This window comes from Maniola jurtina, chromosome Z (assembly GCF_905333055.1).
Source record: "Maniola jurtina chromosome Z, ilManJurt1.1, whole genome shotgun sequence".
In the NCBI taxonomy this organism is placed as follows: Eukaryota; Metazoa; Arthropoda; class Insecta; order Lepidoptera; family Nymphalidae; genus Maniola; species Maniola jurtina.
The window spans coordinates 4,743,787-4,761,639 of NC_060058.1; the positions used below are offsets into that span (position 1 = coordinate 4,743,787).

General features: G+C 37.1%; 1 protein-coding gene across 3 annotated transcripts in view; it reads left to right on the forward strand.

Annotated features, from left to right (window-relative positions):
• The window catches only part of LOC123880725 (general transcriptional corepressor trfA-like), an 89,769-nt gene that overhangs the window by 59,231 nt on the left and 12,685 nt on the right, over positions 1-17,853 (forward strand). The window lies entirely within an intron of this gene.

Consider the following 17,853-nt stretch of genomic DNA (forward strand, 5'->3'; position numbering starts at 1 on the left):
TCGTTCAAACTACTTAATTGACAATCGAAATTAGGTGAAATATCAACACGCCATATCACGTAAAGTAACATCGCACTGCGTTGGTACGTAGTACGTATGTAAGAAGGTAGCTTTAAATATATTAGATATAATAAGTACCCGTAGCCCTTGTTAGCGACTTCGACTAGGTTCATTAAGGATTTTATAAATCCCGTAAGAAATTTAAGACCTTTATTTTATTGGTATAAAAAGCCTAGATCTGTCCGTTCGTAATTGTCTGCCTGCTTTTGAAAGCATCGTCCAATAGACCTAAGACCTTTTGCTAGACACCTGAGGATTGACTAGACAAAGCGGCGCAGTTTCCAAAAATTCTAAATCTATTTATTTCGGGATTTACAACAAATTACTATATGAAAATACATGTAATAATCAAAAAATTCTCTCCGGCATTGTACTGCAACATGTCTATCGCAGCAATGACGGAGATAAGGACAGTCATGGCGGGCCACAATCATTTTTAGAACGTCGCGTTGTTGCGTTGTTGGAGCTGCTTTACACCAAAGAGCCACCAACGAGCCACCAACAACATCTTGAATGTATTATTGTAATTTTAGAGGACGCGGAGATCACTGTACCCTTTCTTCGTATAGGTAGCCCACAGAGCGTATACATACAAGTATGTACAATACGCTCTAACAAGTGTAAATTAAAAATTTATAATACCCCCGACAAGTGAAGATTACAGTAACTAGAAAAGAGCTGATAACTTTCAAACGGCTGAACCGATTTTCTTGTATTATAGCTAAGAACACTCTCGATCAAGCGACCTTTCAAACAAAAAAAAACTAAATTAAAATCGTTTCATTAGTTTAGGAGCTACGATGCCACAGACAGGTACACAGATACACACGACAAACTTATAACACCCCTCTTTTTGGGTTGGGGGTTAAAAAGCGTAACTTTTTCACCTGCTAAGCAATCGGCAAACTTGCGGGCTATCATGTTTGCCCTTATCGACAATTCGACAGTACCCTCTGCTCCGCTAGTTTCGGCCTGTGACCAAAAAAATATCAGCTATATTTCTGCTATGTTGAGGCTATCGCAATAAGTATTGATTTTCAACGTTCTTAATGCAGACGTCGACGATTTTAATGCTAAACGTTCGCTTTTCATCAAGAGTCAATTGTCTCTTTGCGCTGATTTATATGCCAGCCATCTGGCCTCGTTTCGGTTAAGTAGTACGTCTTCTGAATTGACTCAATGGCACTATTAAATACATTAGAATAATGTAATAACATAATGTTCATTTAATAGAATTACTACTAAAATCACAACAGCCAAAATTGGTTGGTTACCGAGATTTTATAGGGCTAAAGTTGATAATGAAAATCAACTTATGTTACACTTGCCTAGTTTAGACAAACAATATATTCTGTTTGTATATAACAAACAAAATAATCTCAGATTCTTAACCTGGGTTGGGATTTATGGAGATATCAGATGTGTTGCCCCCATATTGTGGATACGTACCTACATGCGATCAATATAAAAAATATGCTCTTGAAAAAAAAACATAATAAACAATTGAAGATTATGTAAATGACAAGTCTAAATAAAAACTTTATAACACCCCTGACAAGTGAAGGTTACAGTAACTAGAAAAGAGCTGATAACTTTCAAACGGCTGAATCGATTTTCTTGAATTATAGCTAAGAACACTCTCGCGATCAACCCACCTTTCAAACAAAAAAAAACTAAATTAAAATCGGTTCATTAATTTAGGAGCTACAATGCCACAGACAGATACATAGATACACAGACACACAGATACATAGATACACACGTCAAACCTATAACACCCCTCTTTTTGGGTCGTGGTTAATAAAAGAGCATGGATTTGATTTGCAGCTCGCTCCAGCATTCATTATTTCATCAGCTCCAGTATTGTTCATTCTATTGATTGAGTACAGTTGTTTTTGATACTCGTTGCGTTAATCATAGTACCGTCAACGGACAACGGGTGGTGCGCGCGTCGCATTGCAACGCATGCCAGGCATTAGCTAGTTGTAAATAAAATAGTTATTATTATCATAATAAAAACACAGCGAAATCAATTCATAATATTAGGAACTTAATGATGTCCGCGACTTCGTCCGCGTGGATTTAGGATTTTTTTTAAATCCTTGATTTTCCGGGATAAAAAGTTGCCTCTGTAACAAATTTCATATATATCGCTTAAACTGATGGAACTTTAAGAATCTCGTGGGAACACTTAGCCTTTCCGGAATAAAAAGTAGCCTACGTCCGGCAACGGAATGTCGGAAATCGGTTAAACTGTTGGGCCGTGAAATTTAGCAGACAGACAAAAAGACACCTGAAAAAAATCGTCCTATCTGCTGGAGCTGGATAATGAATGGAATAGTTTTCCTCTCAAGCTCCCGTTCGTAGCCTTGAGAGTGGGTCGCTAATTTAATAATATAAATAGCAAAAATAGCATTGTGTCTATACTTCCCGAGTTATTTTCTCATTCAGAGACCTTGATCTCTTGAACTAGTTTCTGAAGTTGGGTTCGAATCTAAGATAGGTAAGGTATCTACCGAGTACCGACCTACTCGTTTTCATTTTCTATTGTGTAAGAATTTTTACGTTAAAAATATTTTTAAGTGGTGCTTGTGAAATATTATATTTTATATACACAACTAATGCCCGCGACTTCGTCCGCGTAGATTAGGTTTTTAAAAATTCCGGCAGAATTCTGCTTTTCCAGGATAAAAAATCGGCCAAGTGCGAGTCAGACTCGCGCACTGAGGGTCAACATTTTGCTCGATAAATCAAAAAGTATTATACACAAAAATAAATAACAATCTGTTTTAGGATGTACAGGTAAAGCCCTTTCATATAGTTACCTATCTTATTTTGAAAATTGAAACACATTTTTTTATGATGTAACGACAAATTTGCGGTTTTCAGATTTATTTCTGTACTTGTTCTATAAGACCTACCTACCTACCAAATTTCGTGATTCTCTAGGTCAACGGGAAGCACCCTATAGGTTTCTTGACAGACACTACGGACAGACAGACAACAAAGTGATCCTATAAGGGTTCCGTTTTTCCTTTTGAGGTACGTAACCCTAAAAGTAGCATATGTTCTTGTCTCCAGGATGCAAGCTATCTCTGTACCAAATAGACGATGCCTACGATTTCGCTCACGTGGATATGTTTTGTATAGTGCGTACATTTTGAGATCTCACTCGCCATTTTTAACCTCCGACCCAAAAAGAGGGGTGTTATAAGTTTGACGTGTGTATCTGTATATCTGTCTGTGGCACCGTAGCTCCTAAACTAATGAACCGATTTTAATTTCGTTTTTTTTGTTTGAAAGGTGGCTTGATCGAGAGTGTTCTTAGCTATTATCCAAGAAAATCGGTTCAGACGTTTGAAAGTTATCAGCTCTTTTCTAGTTACTGTAACCTTCACCTGTCGGGGGTGTTATAAATTTTTAATTTACACTTGTAGCTCTATGTGTAAACAGTTAACACATACAGCTACAATGGTGAGTGAGTTTTCAAAATGTATGTATCATAAATCCCTTTTACTATTTGTTATTGTTATAGAATATATACGAAAGTAGGTTTAGGTTCAACAAGTATTTGAGGTACTATTTACAAAATAAAAGTTTTCCTTTCTTTCTTTCTGCTTTCTTCCTTGTAAGTATTTTATTGTAGCAACAATATCAAAGAAAACTGATATCAGCGTATATAATTCTTCATAGTATACCGAATAACATTAGGAACGCATTTTTCTGCTGTTGTGGTTATGTAATTAATACACTAAACGACATAATAATAATTATGTACAGTGTAGGTTATACCAATTGCTTGCTGCAAACGTGACTGTTGATAAGTTTGTTTTTGTTTGTTGTTATGGTTAACATTGCAATGACCTTCTTGTTCTTATATTAATAAGGTATATTAGGTCATTGAAAAAACTAGGTATTTGCGTAGGGTTTTCAATGAAAATCAATAACTAGAATATACCTAAACGAAAGTAATCTCTCGCGACATCGAGTCGAGTAAAGTTTTTAAACTAAACAAAATAGGTACTATCATCGGGCAATAGTTATCAAAACAGACGTCATACATTTAATCTTAAACGAATTCTCCTATACGTTTTCCACTTTCCTAAAACAAACCTCTACTATCAAATTGATAACAGACCTACTTATTTCAGTGAAGGACATGCCAAATCCAATCATGAATACGTTTCACTAACACTATTAACAACTAGATGATGCCTGCGACAGCGTTCGCGTAGATTTAGATTTTTTAAACCACATGGAATTTTTTTAATTTTATGGGATAACCTATGTAATCAAGCCACCTTTCAAACAAAACAACTAAATTAAAATCGGTTCATTAATTTAGGAGCTACAATGACACAGATAGATACACAGATACACACGTCAAACTTATAACACCCCTCTTTTTGGGTCGGGGGTTAAAAAAAATGAAGAACACATAAATAACAAATAAATTCTTAATATATTTTAGAAAGCAGTCCTTCTACATAAAAAATAATCTTATAGACGTTTTATTGTTTCTGGTTTTTCTAGTCATTTTATAATATGTAAGCATTATTCACATATGTTCACATGTTATATTTTCAAGCACGAAGTAGCACCATATATGTTTGAGGACATTAAAATAATTTATTCATACCCATACACCCGGCACGTTAAAAGTGGCCTTTTAAAATGTTTTTGCAATAAAACTAGCTTTACCTACTTCTAAATAACCCATATTCTGCTAAGTAGTTGTTTTCGAAATAAACACATAGGTATAAGTATGCGTTGTTGTGAACGGGGCGGCCTTTTTATTATCTGTTGTAAAATGTTTTGTTGACAGTTTGATTGTGCCTAATGTTTACGACTACTGCGATACGATAAACTCGATTTATCATTCATTCGAATAGTGATGTGTTTGATAATATTTATACAGTGAACAATCGTTAAACACCAGTAAATCGTTCGTCTTGATTGAAAAATAATAGATATATATTTCTGATTAGTAGACTCCTGCAATTTTGTTAGTTTTTCATAGACCATACGCCTATAATCCATATTCATATGTCTGTCCGCTAACTTTTCACAGCCTATCTGTTTGACCGATTTTGACGAAAGGTACTGATATAGTTTCGTACTATAGCTTGCACACCGGGATGTACATTTTTAGCTTGGTTGGTTGGTTGGTTTTTAGCTTTGGTTGGTTGGTTTTCAAAAGATTTTAAAAATCTAACTCCACGTGGATAAAATAAAAGGCATCATCTATTTGGTAGGTACATAGACAGTTTGCATCCCGGACCCAATCATAGGCTGCTTTTTATCCCGGGAAAGAGAAGAGTTTTTTTAGTTGCCGTGGGATTATTAAAAAACCTATTTTTAATAGTTATACATATTATAGCTACATAAAAGATGTAATCATTGCAGTAGATATGTTCAAATAAGGTAAAAATGATTGATATGAAATAAAAATTTATTGTTAAAAGTAAATCATTTCACAATTCTGTCGGGACCCCTGAAGTAGGTAGGTAAGTTTGAAAAACCTGTATCTCAGGGTCCCCGCGCTTCCTTTTCCGTCTCAAACATGAATATTGTTAACGACCATAATATTATGTACCTACTTTTAAAAACTTAACTCAATGCAAATTACTTCTGAAGCAGATTTTATGAAAATCGCTGACCGTATACACATCACTAAACAAATTCGTCCATTGTTGGTCACGTTAATACCCATAGTCTGTTGTACGCGATGAATTGTTCAATAAGTGCAGTGGTTTTTATAAAATGCGACTTCCACTAGAGAAACAGCTGACACACCCCAAAGGTGCGATGTTAATTAAATTTTCAATAGTTTTTAACACTGATATTGTGTTTTGTTTGTGTTTGTGGTATTGACGTGCAGATTAAGTGACATTGAATTAGTTGTTTTGATGTGCAGGAGTCAGACGTTCAGTTATTACATAATAAAATCGTTTTAGCGTTTAAACTATCGTGAATGATATTCATTATAAATATATGTCGGCTAAAATCACGTGTTTGTCGGAGTATGTCCGACTAGAGTACCCCCAGACGCCTCAGCTCGCGGCGTCTGGGGGTTGCGTCGAGATCAAAGGCCCATTGGAAAAGGGTGCCGGACGGGATCGAAACTAGTCGGGCATACTTCGACAAACATGTAAGTTTAGCCGACATAATATGATAATACTTCATTACTGTCCAGGCCGGAAATAAAGCAATTTTCGGCCGAGTAGTGTTGGTGGAAGGTCGAGGCGAAACCGACGACTACCGAAGTGGTTTTAAAGAATAAGTAGGTACTAACTATTTGAAGATATAAATTATTCGGTCCACCTATTGCTTCGCGAAAGCCGAACCAACAGATCATTTCGTAAAATTAGGTCATTTAACTGTAAGGGATGATAAAAATAATTATTAGCATATACTTTCATTACTAGTTTAGATAAGTTACTGACACAGTTCGTGATATAATTGGATCAGGTGCAGACTAAATTTAGCGTTCTGAAATATACGCATAAGAGTAGAGGAGTATCGGGTACGATGTAGTCGCGTCTCCCCGGTACGGCGGGGTGGGCGTGGGCCGGCCACACGGCAGCAGTGCGCGCGCGCCGGTGCGGGCACGGCGAGCGGCCATCGCGCCCGGGTCGAGTCAGTGGCGACGGTCCACGAAGCGGAACGAGCTCGCACGCGGCTGTGCTTGTGTATAATTAGCAGTGAGCCGAGGGAGGCGCGGCGGGCCGCACCGAGTGGCGGCGGCGGGCGATGCGCCGCCCGTGCCCTGCGCATGCTGCGCCTACACTACTTCTCCGACAATCCTGCTCTCGTCGTCGAAGACGACGAAGAAGAGTCCGTCTACTCTATCGAACTCATCAAAGAGTTCGAGGCAGTCGGCCGAGCGTGGAAAGCGTTCCTCACCGACTGGCTAATAAAAGGTGTCGGCTTGTTTACATCTCCCACGCTGCCTGTACGTTCCGTTTTTACGCACGGTTCGACGCTATTTCCCCCGCTGCCAAACTTTTCTTTTGTTGATTGTTGTGTTACGGAATATCATTCAGTGTGAAGTTAGAGTAGAGTCAATTTTGTAGTCCTGTTTTGATGTTTGATTTCACAACAAGTGAGTTTACGGATGACCTGGATGACCACAATAATATTGAACACAACACACGTCTCTATCGATGAATTACATAAAGATCGTAGAGCTCTAACTACAGGCTATGGTTTCATTTGAATAACATACAAATTAATTACAATAATTTTATAATAATTACCATTAGCTAGGGGATAAATTCTTATATTTATAAAAATTCATCCGTTCAAGTGGGTACAATTTAGGTACTAATTGCCTGGCAACATAAGCGATGTTTAGGTACAGTTCGAATCAAATAGGTAGATGTGAACTCGCCTTAGTTTAGTAGGTATGTTATGATGATACAAACTCAATACCTATTTGTTGTTTGCATTTCCTTGTCTACAAGTTCGTGTCTATTACTAGCCAACTATAATTTTAGACTTCGAGTGTGTAACACCTACATATTATGATCTTACGCCGTACGAGGCTCTCTATGACGTCATGTCCTTAGATTCAATGCGAATAGTATTGAACATAAATAAATAAACAACAGACGCTTGCGCATCAATTAGCATCGGTAGAGGATAAAAGTTTTGAATCATTTATGTAATCAAGGTTGCTGTTCTCTTCAAATAATAATTATTTAATTATTATTAATAACCCGTTTTAACTTTAAAGGAAAAAAAGACAGAAATATGTCTTGACATAAATCCGCCTCGTTTTAAGTTTGACTTAAGTCTAAGCAAAGTATATACCTAATGTACGCCATTTAGAAGCCTCGCGCAAGGTCCTTCATCTAAGGGTGCTGGCTGATGAAGAAGCCGTTTTCCGGTACTGACTGGTGTAAACATTCAGGAAGCTTGCCTGTTCATACTAAATGACATCAACACCAACACAATGCCATAGCAACGCCACGTAAGCGTTAAGTAGGTAGTTTACGTCGTCTTGCGAAGTTACACCCGCTACAAAGTATTGAAATTCTCTGGGCGCAATTTTTCCAAGATTGTATAATGTATACATTTTGAGATCTCACTCGCTATTTTAGTTCCACCTTTTTAGATCTCAAAATATATTTATAAATATATGCTTTTAGAATCTTAGAACTATTGGGAAAAAGGGTAAAGAGAAGCTTGAAATACATTTTCAAATAATTAATCTCTTTCAGAATAATTATATTGAAAAGATTTGTAACATGAGTTGGGATTGACACAGCCGTCCACGTAATACCTATCTTAAAAATACTTTTTAACTAGCTGATGCCCGCGACGACGTCGTCCGCGAGGGTTTAGGTTTTTTCTAAATTATTTATTAAAGAAAGCAAATTAGAATCCCGTGGGAACTCTTTTGCTCTGCCAAATCTTATAATACCTCAGTAAAAATTATTATTTTACATGTTACATCGTTGGATAAAATGATTACACTAGACACTTATGTATTCATGTACAAAATCTAACAGAGAATATCCCTTTCGAGTTTATTTTGTTTACAGTAGAACATACTTAACAAGTGCAACTGTTTCTTTTAAACACCTCCTTAAATTCTCGTTTAAAAGGCACAAGCATATGAATATAACAGAAGTTTGTTCAAAAGATTTAGTTATAAAGTTACTACCTAAAAATAAAATACGTAAAAGTGAATGTTAAAGTATCTATAGATTGCCTAAACGATAAATATAATCGCAATAGGAGGTGCGACGATATTTTCACGAAGACTTTTTGACATCCATCAGCTTATCTAGTGTAATCATTTATCGAAGGTTACTCACAAAGCAAAAACTACGCAGTAAGTAGAGAATTTGTGCTTGTGATAATAATATAAGGATGCCCTTGCCTACCATATTCATTAACAAGCCAATGCCTTATTTTTAAGGTGGATGCGACAAGTCTGCCCGCGAAATTCAAATCCCACCAAAAACATTTCATGTAAAAAGGTAGCCAAGACTCACAAGTTCATTATGTTTTCACTGTTAAAAAGTTATGAGATCTCTAGTAGAGCCAAGCCCCTAGCTGAGCTTAGATTTGTGCTGGCCATGGGAGCTATCCCAAGTCCAAAGTATATAGCTTTTAAATGTTCTTGACTATATGACATTTATAACAATAAATAACAAATCACTCTACTTACAAGCTCTGATTCTACAAACCCTACATCTTGGTAAAAAAGGACGGCTTGGCCGTTTAATGTTCGTAAAACTAATACATGACATAACATATTTTAAGGCCATAAGGAATAGTTTGTTCGACAATTACTAATTTGTATTGTACTTCGTGATGTTCGCAGAAGCTACTCCGGGCTTAAATGTTATTTCAGGTAAAAAATCCACGAACTGTAAACGGCCAAGCCGTACTTTTTTACCAAGATATAGGGTTTGTAGAATCAGAGCTTGTAAGTAGAGTGATTTGTTATTTATTGTTATAAATGTCATATAGTCAAGAACATTTAAAAGCTATATACTTTGGACTTGGGATAGCTCCCATGGCCAGCACAAATCTAAGCTCAGCTAGGGGCTTGGCTCTACTAGAGATCTCATAACTTTTTAACAGTGAAAACATAATGAACTTGTGAGTCTTGGCTACCTTTTTACATGAAATGTTTTTGGTGGGATTTCATTTCTTTTTGGCAGGTGCCCTAGATTTTTTTTGGATCTATTTCTTGTAGGTACATCATTTTCATGGCCCACTCTCTATCGTTACCTCTTTTTTTAAAAGCTTTTATTCAACTTGCAATGTACTCGTACGTAAATATGTTTGTTCGGGTGGAATCTTGCAACTCAATTTTGAAGCAGATATACCAAACTTCAGTCTTTTAGGACTTCAGGAAACACAGATACTTGGTACGTTTGATAAATCTGCCACGGACATCTTATCTTGAAAACTTTAGTATTCGAGTAACATATTTTACAGATATGCATCTCATATACGAGGGGATGAAGGGGGACCCGATTCCTTAATTTATCTGTTGTTCATAATTCTTGAAATTCCTGCTTAATGCCAAATTTCAGTCTTCTAGGACTTCAGAAAGTACCCTAGAATTTGTGATTAGAAGTTATGACTGTCAATAAATCTGAAACCATAAAAGTTAGACAATTGATACTCAGTGCGTTTAATAAATCTGCCAAGGACATCTTATCCTGAAAATATCAGCATTCTAGCGACATAATTTACAGATTTGCTTTTCTCATAAGAGGCGTAGAGGGGGGGCAATTTCCAATTTCTTAATTTTCCTGTAGTTTGTATGCAATTTCTAGTCTACATACCAAATTTCAGTCTTCTAGCACTTCGGGAAGTACCCTAGAATTACAGACTAGAAGTTTTGACTGTCAATAAATCTGAAACTATAAAAGCTAGACAATTGATACTCAGTGCGTTTAATAAATCTGCCAAGGACATCTTATCCTGAAAATATCAGTATTCTAGCGACAGAATTTACAGATTTGCTTTTCCCATAAGAGGCGTAGAGGGGGGCAATTTCCAATTTCGTAATTTTCCTGTAGTTTGTATGCAATTTCTAGTCTACATACCAAATTTCAGTCTTCTAGCACTTCGGGAAGTACCCTAGAATTACAGACTAGAAGTTATGACTGTCAATAAATCTGAAACTATAAAAGCTAGACAATTGATACTCAGTGCGTTTAATGAATCTGCCTAGGACATCTTATCCTGAAAATATCAGCATTCTAGCGACAGAATTTACAGATTTGCTTTTCCCATAAGAGGCGTAGAAGGGGGGCAATTTCCAATTTCTTAATTTTCCTGTAGTTTGTATGCAATTTCTAGTCTACATACCAAATTTCAGTCTTCTAGCACTTCGGGAAGTACCCTAGAATTACAGACTAGAAGTTTTGACTGTCAATAAATCTGAAACTATAAAAGCTAGACAATTGATACTCAGTGCGTTTAATAAATCTGCCAAGGACATCTTATCCTGAAAATATCAGCATTCTAGCGACAGAATTTACAGATTTGCTTTTCCCATAAGAGGCGTAGGGGGGGGGGGGGGGGGGGCAATTTCCAATTTCTTAATTTTCCTGTAGTTTGTATGCAATTTCTAGTCTATGTACCAAATTTCAGTCTTCTAGCACTTCGGGAAGTACCCTAGAATTACAGACTAGAAGTTTTGACTGTCAATAAATCTGAAACTATAAAAGCTAGACAATTGATACTCAGTGCGTTTAATGAATCTGCCAAGGACATCTTATCCTGAAAATATCAGTATTCTAGCGACAGAATTTACAGATTTGCTTTTCCCATAAGAGGCGTAGAGGGGGGGCAATTTCCAATTTCTTAATTTTCCTGTAGTTTGTATGCAATTTCTAGTCTACGTACCAAATTTCAGTCTTCTAGGACTTCGGGAAGTACCTTAGAGGTTTTGAGTAGAGGTTTTGATGATCATCAGTGAGGGACGAAATCGGCGTATTTTAGGTATCAATAAATCTGTAACTATAAAAGCTAGATATTTGATACTTGGTATATTTGGTAAATTTGCTGAGGACACCTTATATTGAAAATTTCAGCTTTCTAACGTCATCCAGACCGAAGTTATGACGGGTCGAAAATACGGCGAAACACTTCGAGAAAAAGGTACGTAGCGCCCCGGCCGCCGTTTGGCTCGTCTTGGCGGGGGCACTGCCGTGCCCCCTGATTTTATTTGGTTTTTCGCAATTTTTAATTTGAATTTTGCGGGCAGACCCGTCGCTTGCCCCTTAAAGAAACATTTTCGTAAGATGGGATGGGATGTCATGGGATTGAAATTTGTATGCATCCGTTCCATAGGAATCTGTTCAGTAAAAGCAATCAAATTTGAGACGAGAGTAATGGTTGTTCAGTATTAAATATCTTTTGGTGGCAAATAAAACGGATGACTGGCTACTTAACACCTGCCGAATAAATTAATTTGCGATTTACGCAGATCACGTAGCCTATTTCCAGTTTCAAAGTTTGCAGAATGTAAAGTAAACACTTGTGTAGGTAAACACCTGAGGCCCGATTGTAACGTTTTGAAATAATAGACGCCACGTGCCGTAAATCTCTCATTTAATTTAGGTATACTTACGTCATATAAAAATATTTGTCCTGACTGACTGGACTATCAACGCGAGCCTAACCTACTGCGGTGAAAAACTTGAAATGACAGTCTCACAGGTTCCTTTTATGACGCAGGAGAAGGGATTTTTCGTGATTCCACCCTTAAGGGGCTTACGGTCCGATTTTGCTATCTTCAAATAACTTTTAGCTGAGGAATAGATTTCACGTAGATACCTATTGACAGATTTCCTATACAAAAACTGTCAAACCCTCAAAATTCCTCAGATAAAAGTTATTTGACGATTGAAAAATCGGCCCTATAAGAAATGAAACAGAAATGAAAGTCATTTTTCAAGTTATATCCATGTAAGTTCAATTAAAAATGAAGAAATACTTTTTCCAGGATTTTTGAAAATTCTACCTTCTAGATGGTTAAATAGGGGCTGAAAATTTGTATGAAAGGTATTATTTGGGCTCCCAGTTATAATTAAGAAATACGTGTTTCAGGATTTTTGTAAATATTATCCTCTAACCGATTTACAAAATTCCACCTGTGAGAAGCCAGAGTGAGTTAGCTAGTTTTGTTTGGACTGGCTAGCACATGGTTTACATCTTAATTTGATTACATCTTCATGACAAATTGACATAACTCGATCGTCACGTTTTGTGATAAAAACTTCAGTCAAGGTTATAGGTATATACATAATATATGCTATGCTTTAAACTAGCAATTCTTGTATAGTAAATATATTTTGCACGTAATTGGTTTCTTAAAAACGGCTGTAATGATTTGGATGATATGTTGTATTGGCCGATGCTCGCGACTTCGCCCACATGGATTTAGGTTTTTCGAAATCCCGTGGGAACTCTTTGATTTTCCGGGATAAAATATCCGAGATATTATCTATCTCCATTCCAAATTTCAGCCAAATCCGTCCAATAGTTTTTGCGTGAAGGAGTAACAAACATACACACACACACACACATTAGTGTGATTTAGATAATGTTTTACTTTCTAAGTTTATCTCGTTTTACCCTTGAGCTCTTGCAAGAATTCATGCATAACACCAATCACATCGAAACTCCCCCTGGTCCAGATATTTTTAGGGTTCCATAACTCATAAGGAAAAACGGAACCCTTATAGGATCACTTTGTTGTCTGTCTGTCTGTCCGTCCGTCCGTCCGTCCGTCCGCCTGTCAAGAAAACCTATAGGGTACTTCCCGTTGACCTAGAATCATGTTTGGCAGGTAGGTAGGTCTTCTAGCACAAGTAAAGGAATAAATCCGAAAACCGTGAATTTGTGGTTACATCATTAAAAAAAAAATGTGTTTAAATCTTCAAAGTAAGATGACTATACCAAGTGGGGTATCGTATGAAAGGGCTTTGCCTGTACAACTAAAACAGATTTTTATTTATTTTTACCCACAGTAGTTTTTGATTTATCGTGCAAAATGTCGAAAAAAATACCCGAGTACGGAACCCTCGGTACGCGACTCCGACTCGCACTTGGCCGGGTTTTCTTCAATACGGTGCATAGGTATGCGTAGGGAGTAGGGACATAGCGGTTGCGGCGGTACCGGCCGGGGGCCCGGCGGCAATTATATGACGCTCTTTGAAGAGATATAAAGACATTCTGTAGTATATTTAGTACCAGCATTGCACCCGTACGAAGCCGGGGCGGTAAGCTTGTTGAATTCTAAACCTAACCTAAACCTTGTATCAACTATAAAACTATACTAAGTAAACTATATCACAGTAGTGTCGTCCGATTTCTATTTACAATGAAATTGCGCATCGCTTTGGTAGGTAGGTATGGAATTTTTAATGCCCAGGCGGCATCGCGCATTGTTGATATGGGTTAAAATTCTTAGTTACTTCCTACGAAAGCGTGCTTATCGCGATAATGCATAGATATCTACTTACTTGTTAACAAGTGTAAATTAAAAATTTATAACACCCCCGACAAGTGAAGGTTACAGTAACTAAAAAAGAAATGATAACTTTCAAACGGCTGAACCGATTTTCTTGGATTATAGCTAAGAACACTCTCGATCAAGCCACCTGTCAAACAAAAAAAACTAAATTAAAATTGGTTCATTAGTTTAGGACCTACGATGCCACAGACAGATACACAGATACACAGATACACACGTCAAACTTATAACACCCCTCTTTTTGGGTCGGGGGTTAAAAAGCGGTAATCTCGGAGTTTGTAATATACTTATCAACTCTCATCAAAATTATTTATTTAGGGAACTAGTCGGACAATAAACTACATCTATGTTTGCGACAGGTCGACATGGCAATCGGGGTATGAGGCGGGGGGACGCCCCGCACATCCGCACGTCACCCGCGCTATCTACCCACGGTGCGTCACCACCACGATTGCCATGCATTATACAAATATATTCTAATTATTTATAATATTAGTATGGAGGATAGTATGGATAGTCCTTTCTATCAAAATAAGCTAAATTAATATCTTATGTTACAGAACAAAAATGTTTTTACCAGCTAATATTAGTTTCTCAAAACTAGAACTGGGAAAAATATCTACGCAATTGATACGTTTGTTGTTGATGAGATTATTCGAGGGAAGGTAATTTTTTAACACAGACAGTAGACATATTATAATAATGATAGAGTCAAAATATAATAACATAATGTTAATTGGCGATTTAATGATAAGAAAACACAGACTTGGCTCTGTGTGGGATCTCACAACATTTTAATGTGGTGTAGAGCTTGTGTAGAAGTTGCGGTATTTATTTCATCGTTTTTTATGGGCTTATGTTTCTTTTCTGTTTGAAATGTAGAAAGCGTGGAATATTTTAGAGCATATTAGTGTCATTCATTTGAATTACTAAAGGAATGGTCATACCGCCATTGTCAGTTTGACTCACTCTAAGAGGTCGCAGGTTAATAACATTCAAGCGATTACTCACATCACATTAAGGTGCATAATATGTCGCAGGGTTATCGTCAAAGCAGTAATATTGTAATCCCAGGATCGCTATCACTAGTACACACTACACTGAGTATGTAATACACATATTCAAGTCGGTACTCAGTTGTATACATTGTTGTACCTATACTTTAACTTGTACATATTTGACCAGTTCGGATCGGTAATTATTTTTAACCCCCGACCCAAAAAGAGGGGTGTTATAAGTTTGACGTGTGTATCCGTGTATCTGTGTATCTGTCTGTGGCATCGTAGCTGCTAAACTAATGAACCAATTTTAATTTAGTTTTTTGTTTGTAAGTTGGCTTGATCGAGAGTGTTCTTAGCTATAAATCAAAAAAATCGGTTTAGCCGTTTGAAAGTTATCAGCTCTTTTCTAGTTACTGTAACCTTTACTTGTCGGGAGTGTTATTTTTTAATTTACACTTGTTATCGAACACTTAAACCTACCCCATGTACAATGTTGACTTTCATTCGTCTCACATGATTGGCATAACCATCTGGGTTTATTATCTTTATAATTTAAAGCCGAATCAAGTTTTTGTGGGTAAATGCTGGCAGGCCAAACGGCCGTTTTGTCGAACATTGATCTACATTATGTCCGATTCTACTGGCTGCGCCGACACAACTATGTGTAGGTATAACCACACTCACTATTGACGCTCCAATTGCACGGTATTGTTATGATCTTCTTTGTATATGTTACGGACTTGACTATAGGAGAAACCAATTTTGCCTAAACCAAATAAGTTCGTTCTAACATCAGTGCAACGCACACTAGAGCCGAGGCCCGAGGCCCGAGGCCCAGCGTCTTGACAACTCAAACGAAGTTTTATTTACTTTGGCAAAATGGTAATCCCAGGGGTGACAAAGAGCGTCTCGCGACTTCCGTGTTTTTTATTCAGCATACTAATATCAATAGTATGTCAACGTAAACAATACCGAGTTTGTGTAGTTAGCAAAAAGGCTCGACTCTGCTATACTCCGTCGATTTGAGCGGGCCCATAGTTGGGACATCATTAAGGTACATTAGATAACCATAGAATTCATTTCTGACTAAAATATTACAAAAATGTTAACTCAAAGTGTACCTACCTTAGATAAATTTGGTCCACGACGGCGGTCGTTAAGATTAATTTGCTGAATCTCTAACACAGCCGACAGGCGGCAGCCTTAGTCTATAACACCATCTTCTATCGGATATATTTTTAACCCCCGACCCAAAAAGAGGGATGTTATAAGTTTGACGTGTATATCTGTGTATCTGTCTGTGGCATTACGATGCCACATTCATTCGACCAATGAACCGATTTTAATTTAGTTTTTATTGTTTGAAAGGTTACTTGATCCAGAGTGTTCTTAGCTATACCTAATCCGAGAAAATCGGTTCAGCCGTTTGAAAGTTATCAGCTCTTTTCTAGTTACTGCAACCTTCACTTGTCGGGGGTTTTATAAATTTTTAATTTACACCCGTATACATGTAGTATGCTCACCGGAACTCTTCAATCTTGTTTCCCCTTCTTTTTTACCACATAACAACGGGAAACCGTGAGCATTGTCATCCTTATGAATACAATAGAAATATTTTTATTCGAATAAACTTTTACAAGTATTTTTGATCGTCAAATGCATCTACCACTGGTTTGAATGTATTTATGGTTCGACGTTCAATCTTGCAACAAAATGTTTCTTCTACGAATCGCTTATATTTGGAACGCCCTTCCGGCGTCCGTGTTTCCTTCCACGTATAACACAAGGCAAGAGTGAATATGTATCTTCTAGGCAAGCCGGCTCCAACTTAGACCTTTATTTAGGGCATGATTGTCGTCAAGTGCAAGCCTATCCTGTAATAAAAAAATTGGTCAAGAGTCAGGCACGACAGGTTCCGTACCTACTATCGAACAAGAAATTATACTTTTAATTTTTTTTTTGTGATGCAACCACAACACGGTATTCGGATTTTTCCCTTTACTTGTGCTATAAGACATTGCTAGCCAGACAGACTGATAGGCAGACAGATGGACAGAAAATGAGGGTTTTTTCTCTCAGGAGACCCGAAACTCTAAAAATGTTGACGTTTAAATCGGAAATAATAAGAATGTAATAATACTGTAAGTGAATACTTATAGAAGTTGAGTAGTAGCACCCAGCGGCAAAGTTTTAATCGGGCTTTTATCTGAATCCCTGTACAAGCAGCAAAGCAATCAGTTCTTCTCAAAGTATTATGAGAAGTAAAATATTTAAACTGGTACTGGTAGGCGAATTGCATTTACTCTTAGTAACTTTTATAAATTAAGCACAAATAATTTCACTTACTTACTATCGTAGTTGCAAATACATTACGTTCCGCCTTCAAAAGATGATTTAATATAATGATAAACCGATTCACGTATTTCGATTATTTCGACCGTAAATCAAACTGCTTGAGCTGCAGTAGGGATATTGGGAATAGATTAGCTGAGGTATTTTTAAACGTTTATTAACCCTCGACCCAAAAAGAGGGGTGTTATAAGTTGACGTGTGTATCTGTGTATCTATCTGTGGCATCGTAGCTCCTAAACTAATGAAAAGAGCTGATAACTTTCAAACGGCTGAACTGATTTTCTTCGATTATAGCTAAGAACACTCTCGATCAAGCCAAATTTCAAACAAAAAAAAAACTAAATTAAAATCGGTCCATTCGTTTAGGAGCTACGATGCCACAGACAGATACACAGATACACACGTCAAACATATAACACCCCT